The sequence below is a fragment of the Myotis davidii genome, unplaced genomic scaffold (genome assembly GCF_000327345.1).
Source record: "Myotis davidii unplaced genomic scaffold, ASM32734v1 scaffold279, whole genome shotgun sequence".
NCBI classification, from domain to species: Eukaryota; Metazoa; Chordata; class Mammalia; order Chiroptera; family Vespertilionidae; genus Myotis; species Myotis davidii.
Window position 1 is genome coordinate 1,361,926 of NW_006291009.1, and position 8,165 is coordinate 1,370,090.

An 8,165-nucleotide genomic window follows, 5' to 3' on the forward strand; every position below is an offset into this window, starting at 1 on the left:
ATAATTATTTTTGTTGCTACTTCATAACTGTAATTTGGCTACTGTTATGAATCGTAACGTAAATATCTGATATGCAGGATGTATTTTCATTATTACAAATTGAACATAATTAAAGCATAGTGAGTAATCACAAAAACAATATGTAATTATATATGTGTTTTCCGATGGTCTTAGGCGATCGCTGTGAAAGGGTCGTTCGATCCCCAAAGGGGTCACGACCCACAGGTTGAAAACCGCTGTTCTAGAGGCAAGGAAGAGACCAAGGAATATGATTTGAAGTATCCTACACTCTTACTTAGTAACCAAATGCATGACATGACAGCACCCTGGAGTGCCCACTGTGTGCCACACACACCACTGGGTGTTCACATGCATGCATTATCTTCCATCCTCAAAATGAGTCTCCTAAGGAATATTCTAAAACAGAAGGGTAAGTAGTTCATTCAAAGTCATATACCTGGTAGTTGACAGGGTGGGCTCTGAACACAGATCTGACTGATTTCAAAACCCCGTACTTCTTTTGTTACACCAGGAAGCATTCTAGAACTTCCCACAGCCAATGGGCAGAGAGAGTGGAGCCTGAGATGTTTACGGAAACTGCCGAGCCCACCGACATTCATGCCTCTTCTCGTGGAGGTATGCCCAGCTGCTTCTCCATAAGGGCCTTGCAGGATTTCTGGGTTCGAAGAGGAGCTCTGCTGACCATATCAGAGCACATCGAAGGATGTCTTATGGGATCCCAGATTCCTCTGAGTTCCCTCCTTTGCAAAGTTGCCAGATAATGTATGATGCCAGTTAAATTTGAACTTCACATAAACAATAATGTTTAGTATGTCTTCAACATTGTAAATATTGCATGGGAGAACTTATTTGCTAAATCTAGCAGCCCTATTTCAAAATATCTTCAAGGAGAATTTGAGAGATACATGCATACAGTGGCTGCTGGCTGGAATTGTGAGAAACTCATCTGTAAGCACATCACCCTCCCACCTCCATGCTGTTGAAGGTTTATCATGGGATGCCATCATCATTCATTTTATGAGTTTCCAGTGCAGTGGACATAGATTTGTGTCCACAACCCAGGTATGTGAGAAATATAAATTTATATTTCTTTAACTCAACAGAATTTCTGTTTCAAAACCCCATTTTTTCAGAGCAAACAAGCAGAACATAAACTCAATCATGTCCGAATTGTTTCTAAGGGTTCACATAGTGCTGTGGGGCACCATTTGTTTGTTTCTTGTTTTTAAACCTCACCTGAGGACATTTTTCCCATTGATTTTTAGAGAGTGGAAGGGAGAGGGAAAGCCAGAGAGAAACATCAATGTGAGAGAAACACATCGATTGGCTGCCTCCTGCACGTACCCTGACTTGGGCCCTGGGCCCTGGGCCCTGGGCCAGGGAGGAGCCTGCAGCCAAGGTACATGCCCTTGACGGGAAGGGAACTGGGGATCCTTTGGTCCACAGGCCGATGTCCTATCCACTGACCCCAAACCGGCTAGGGCGGATCATTTGTTTCTTGATGTCGTCTGTCTATACAAATAGTTTTCAAGGCCCCTCTCATTCATTCCTGGCCTTGGCCCTTTCAATCCAGGTGTTTCTGTTCCTTCATTGTTCTCCTGAGGCACAGGCACTCTGCAGGTACTATGCATACCACGCTAAGGCTCAAACCCTTCTGAAGTCCTTTAAAGCTCTGCCTGCTTAGGTTCACAGTGTAGTGCAGTCAGTCATCCCCTGTCCAGGTTCATATTGCCCTGCAGGGCTTCTGCCCTTGGGGAGTGAAGCATGATACTCTTTGTCATTAAACTGTCTCGGGCTCTTCCCCCAGGGAAGGACACATGGTTCCTCCAGAGGACACAGGGGCACCCGTGTCCTCTGGGCTTCCCCTCCTCCTCTCTGAATGCTCTCTGCCAAGGCAATCTTTCTCAATCTTTTTCTTCTTCATGTTTTTTAATCCCCCCCCCCCATTTTTTTCTAGGGATGACCCACCCTCCTCAACACCCCCATCCACCAGCTCTCAAAAATTTTTCCTGTGTATTTCCCCTAAGAATCTTAGGTTTTTGGAAGACAATGGAAGGTTATTTCATTTTCACTGGCTCATCCTTTCTGTGGGCAATGAATACAAAAGAGTTAGCACCTTGAAACAGGGAGAGAGGATAAAGAGAGAACAGAGGGCCCTACTGGTTTGGCTCAGTGGATAGAGTATCAGCTGAAGGGTCCCAGGTTCAATTCCAGTCAAGGGAACATACCTCCCTTGCAGGCTCAATCCCCAGCCCGGATAGGGGCCAGTGTGGGAGGCAACCAATCAACGTGTCTCTCTCACATCGATGTTTCTGTCTTTCCCCTTCTCTTCCATTCTCTCTGAAAGTCAATGGAGAAAATATCCTCCGGTGAGGGTTAACTACAACGAGGGGGAGAGAGAGAGAGAGAGAGAGAGAGAGAGAGAGAGAGAGAGAGAAAGAGAACAGAGGAAAGTATTCTAATCAACTAACTTTAAATATCCTCAGGCCTTTTTTTTTTTCAAAGCACCAACTGTAGTCACCAAATCTTCCCTACCCATCAGATGGGAAACATTTAAAAGATGGATTGTCAGGCCTCACCCCAGACCCATAGAATCTCTAGAGTTGAACCTAAAAATCAGTATTTTAACAAACTCCCAACATTTTTCTTACACTCAGTTGCACTGGGCCTCTGACCTGCTTTTGGGAATGGCTCCCTTTTCTTCCCACATCTTCTGTCTTCTTCCCTCCCTTTTCTTTTTGACTCCTGGAGTGGCAACAGCCAGTAAAGTTCCCTTGCACAGAACCACAGTCTAGTGTGGAGTCCTGTATCCACCTTAAAGGGAAGACGACCCGGAGGGTGTTCGTAGGTCTTGTCTCCTCTTATTTATTTTTTCTCCCATTTTTCTCATCCTTTGGGGCCCCTGTCCAGTTTCCAAGAAGAAACTCTGAGTGTAACCTACCAAACAAGACCATTCCAACCCACATGTCCATCTTATGTTCAACGCAAAACTACTTCCCAGAGGCCTGAATGCTGCTCAGATCTTATGGAGAATCATCAGCATATTTAAGCATCCCAGTTTTTTGAGGCTTAGGCATATTTCTGCAGGAAAAGCCTAAGTATTTAAGGTGTATTCACAAAGTAGATCAATTAAAAAGATTTTTTATTTGCCTGCATTGATTTGTTGAAGTGGTTGTTAAACACTCTCAATTTATTTGGAGAGAACAGTTCTTTTTTTTTTCCTAGTGAATATGGCTAGGTAGGACATGCCAGGCTGGCAATTGTATTGGCCTATTTTATTCCAAAATGGGGTTAGGAGTGCTGAGCTAAATTGGAGCTCTTAAAGGAACATGTCATAGGGAGTGACAATGGACATGCTAACTGAAAATCATTCACAAGTAATGATTGGGAAGACTCACCCCTTGAGATGGTAGCTGGTATTTATAAAAGCCAGCTATGTTTATTGGCTTGACTCAACAAAAAGTCCTGTTTGGTTATTATGACATCAGAATACTGCTCCATTTTAAATAACAGAGCAAAGGGTCTGATAAATGAGGGAGGTGGGCATGCTGATTGGCAGGGATAGAAGTGAATATAGTCTAACATGTTTCCAATAATTCCTTTAGTTTAGGAAAGTAAATGTATACTATCTTACTCCAGGTTTAAATTATTGAGAAATATATTTTTTCCTTAAAATTGATTAAGCAGCAGTAGCTCTTCAAAGCTGATTGATCAGGAAGTATAACAGATGCCAACCGTCGGCAGAGCACTCTGCTAGATGCTGTAAGGAAACTCGTTTTCCTGCACAGAGTTCTTTTTTTTTTCTGCAAGGTGGACACAGAGGTTGGATTAGGGTCCAAAGAAATCACACTTCCTGGGTTGAGAGGAGCTACCAAGTTTTGCTGGGCCAGCCCACAGCTAATGGGCAAGTGCTGTAAGTGCCCCTTCTGTGGGGCTTTATCATCTCCCCTGAAGGTCCCTGCTTCCTGAGGGTTGGAGTGTGGTTCTGGCTGGGGACAGCCTTTATCGGTTACCTCTTCATCTCAGAGTGGGACTCTGGAGGAGCAGGGCGCAAGGGGAGCGGCGTGCCTTTGGCCGTGGGCTGCTCTTGGTGAACTCTGGGACCTGCTCTAGGGACTGGGCCTGTACGAACCTGATCAGCAGGTCCCTCCAATACATGTTCTCTTGGCTAAAAATCTGATCTTCCCTCGATGATTGTGTTGTTTTAGGTATTTTTAGTTTAGATCCCAAACTTTGCCCTTTGTGGTGGTTTGTCCAATTGGGAATCACTTTTTCCATTTTGTTATTAATTCATTTGCTCAATAAGCTTTCATTGAGTCCCTATTGTGTTTCATTATAGGAAGCTGAGGCCCAGAGAGCTTAGGCTATATACTCAAAGTCACAATTTTGTGTCTTAGTGATAGGATGGCTATTGCCTGACTCAAATTCCATAGGTCTTACACTGTCTGGAGTGTGTTTTTACTTTGTTTTCATTGAGTAGTTTGTTTTTTAAAATCGTATTATTTCTTCTTAACGTTCATAGCTTGTTTCTCTCTCATTAGTGGCAGCAAAGGGTTAACAGCAACAGGACAACAGAGGCATAGAAAGGACAAAAAAGCACTAACACACATTGAAATTTTACAATAGGCCAAGTTCACCACCCTCACTAGTGGCACATCATTTCATTTTCACAACCACCCTATGAAGTACGTAGTATTGTTCCCATTTTACAGATAAGGAAGTTGAGGCTTAGAGATGTTAAATAATTTGCCTAACTTCACTTGGCAAAACATCAAGTATTAGAGCCAGGTTTTGAACTCAGTTCTTTAAAACCCTAATGCCATTAAATTATACTGCCTCGCATGCCCCAAGCAGAATAAATTTGATGTCCAAATGGCCACTTACAACCTAGCTGGTTTGGCTCAGTGGATAGAGCACCAGCCTATGGACTGAAGGGTCATGGGTTCAATTCCGGTCAAGGGCTTGATCCCCGGCCCTGGTCAGGGCGCGCATGCCGGAGGCAACCAACTGATGTGTCTCTCACACCAATGTTTCTCTCTCTGTCTCTCTCACCCTCTTCCACTCTCTCTAAAAAAATAATAATAGTAAATAAGTAAATAAATGGCCACTTAACTCCAATTAGCTCTGCCCAAATTTTAATGAACTTGAAGAGCCTTTGTTTTGGCCCTTGGTCCTGAGTTTAAATGACCAGAAGACACTCATACTCCCATGTAAAAAAGTTACTCATTCAAGTAACTCAGCATATCTACATGTGTTATTACCTAGCTCCAAAGGTAACTGAAGACAGCTATTTGAACAAAGGTGTTACGATGTTTCCAGAATGAGTGATAGGGGAAAAGAGATACTAGAGTTCCCTGACCACCTGGAATAGCCCTTCTGGGATTGTTTCAAAAGTTATGTTGTGAAAATTTAATTTTTTCCTGAGATCTTCCATCCATTGATCTATACACTGAGAGTCAGAGACCATTCAAATTCCTCTTCTATAACAATGCTTCAAGTGATTTGCACTTGGCTTTCGAGTTTTCCTAGAGTTTGACATGAAGTATGGTGTAGAAAGCCGAGTCAAGGGCTTCCAGTTAAACATAGCAGATTAATCAGACACCTTCGCATCTTCCTCTTCCCCACACGCAACATGTGTGACGGTAATGAATTAATAAAAGTATTAAACCACAAGGAAAAAGAAAGTAGGGCAGCCAGGGAGCTCTCTTTACCCCCAAACCCGCACCTTAATTAATCCAGGAAGAAGAGAGAACAGTGCATTTGAAACAATGTGTAGGGGCAGAAAGTATCTCTTTGAGAGAAAGAAGTCCACCTTTATTGAGCACCTGTCTAAAACAATCCATCAATCATCTTCTCACTCAAAGATGTTCTTTCCTTTGTATTCCTCATATCAGCAGTAAGGGATTAATCATTAAATCCAACCCCTTAAGCTAGTATTCATCCCCCACATTCTAACAGTCATTTAAAAATATATCTCCTTCCATTCGTCCTTCAACTGAACCAGTTCATATCCTATCGTCTTCTTAGTTATTCTAAGAGGCTTAAAACTGGCCTCGCTATTTGGAGTCCAATCCCCCACTCCTCACCAGGCCAACTCCTAATTATACTTCAGGTCTTAGCTTAAACATAAATGCCTTACAGAAAGCTTTGATAATCCCCTAGACTAGATTGGGTTCCTCCTCTTGTTCCTAGAGGTATATACCTCTCCTTTGTACCACTTGTAAATGGTATAAATGTGTGTATGTATGTGTATATACAGGGTGCCCTAAAAAAATTTATACACACTTTAACAGCTGATAGCTCAAATTTGAAAATGAAGTGTATTTTAGTAAACACTGCCTTTATAATTATTCAAAATGTGTGTATACATTTTTTGGGACACCATACACACACATACACACACAAAGTAGGTTTACAGTCATGAGTATGCAAAACCAAGTTAAGAAAGCTATTGTAATAATCACAACCTACATGTGTACTCATGACTGTACTCATGGGTGGGTAAACCTACCTTTGCCCACCCATTTATTTTATACATATACTAGTGGCCTGGAGCATGAATTTGTGCACATTGAAAGGACACTAATTAGAAGAAATATTTTAATATCGCTATTCACCCTTTCTCTATAAAAGAAGTGTCAACTAAATTCATGATTGACAATGACAGATGGAAACACATGCATATGATTGGTGCCAGCGAGAGCTTTATATGTATCACACATGTGCGAGCCAACTTAGCCTTTTAAAGATATAGACTAAACTTGCTTAGTTAGATCTGCTTTCTGATTTAGCTAAACTTTTCCCAGCCCAGTGAAGCACCCCTTCTCTTTCAGGCAATTGTTAGCAACACAGCAGTAAATATCAACACGAAGCATGCATGCGTGCGATTGGTGCCCACGAGAGCTTTATACGTATCACGCATGCACAAGTCAACTTAGCCTTTTATAGATATAGAATAAACTTGCTTAATTAGACCTGCTTTCTTATTTAGCTAAACTTTTTCCAGCCCAGTGGAGCACCCCAACTTCTCTTTCAGGTAATTGTCAGCAACACAGCAGTAAATATCAACACGAAGCAGATTATTATAAGAAATCACACAAGGAGAACAAAGGGTAAAGTATTTAACTGCAGCAGTGTTGGAATATTCTGCGCAGTGAGAAAACCTGAAGTCATTCTCATGGTCCACCATTTCTTTCTTCTTTTCAGTCAGGTCAAGTTTCTAAGCTTTCTAAATCTCCATTTTCTGGCTAATGAAAAGAAAATAGGATTCCACTGAGTCTCCTATCTACCTACTCCAGGACTTCTGTGAGGATCAAATGAGATGAGGCCTGGGGAAATGCTTCACAGACATTTGGTTACAGTGTAGAATGTTCCCACCTGGCTATGAAGCAAGTTGTGTTCCTGGGCTGAAGGAACTGCAAGGAGGCTAGTCGCTAGGGAGAGGAAGCCAGGCATTGCTACGTGATGTCATTACCTGGACAGACATTTAGCATATTAGCCTTTTATATATATATAGATGGCCTGTTGCTAGGGAGAAGAAGCCAGGTGTTGCTACATGATGTCATTACCCGGTGCCCACAGCTACCATTTCTGGGCTGGGCTGGGCTCTGGGCTGCAGTTTGCGCCATGGCAGCATTGGCTGCAATTTGGTGGACTGTCGCTCTGGGGTGGTGGCAGGGCCTGTGTCCCACTTGGGGGAAGCCGAGTATTACTTTATTGGTGCCAGGTCTGTGCTGCTGTTTCTTTGTAAATGGCTAGTGTGCATCACGGCAGCTCCTGCATTGAGCATCTGCCCCCTGGTGGTCAATGCATGTCATAGCTACCGGTTGAATGGGCAGAGGGACACTTAGCATATTAGTCTTTTGTATAGATAGATGTGTGTTCCTTCACTCACCAAACTGTCTACTGTGTGACAGCAGGGCCAATGTCATATATATATATATATGTATATGTATATATAAACTTATGTATACACAAAATCCTTGTACATAAATGTTTATGGTGTCTATTTATAATCACACACACACAAATAACTGGAATGACCCCAAGTACCCTTCAGCTGGTAAATGGATAAACTATGGTTCATCCATACAATAGAATACTTAACAATCAGCCATAGAAAGGTAAGATTTTTTGATAAATGA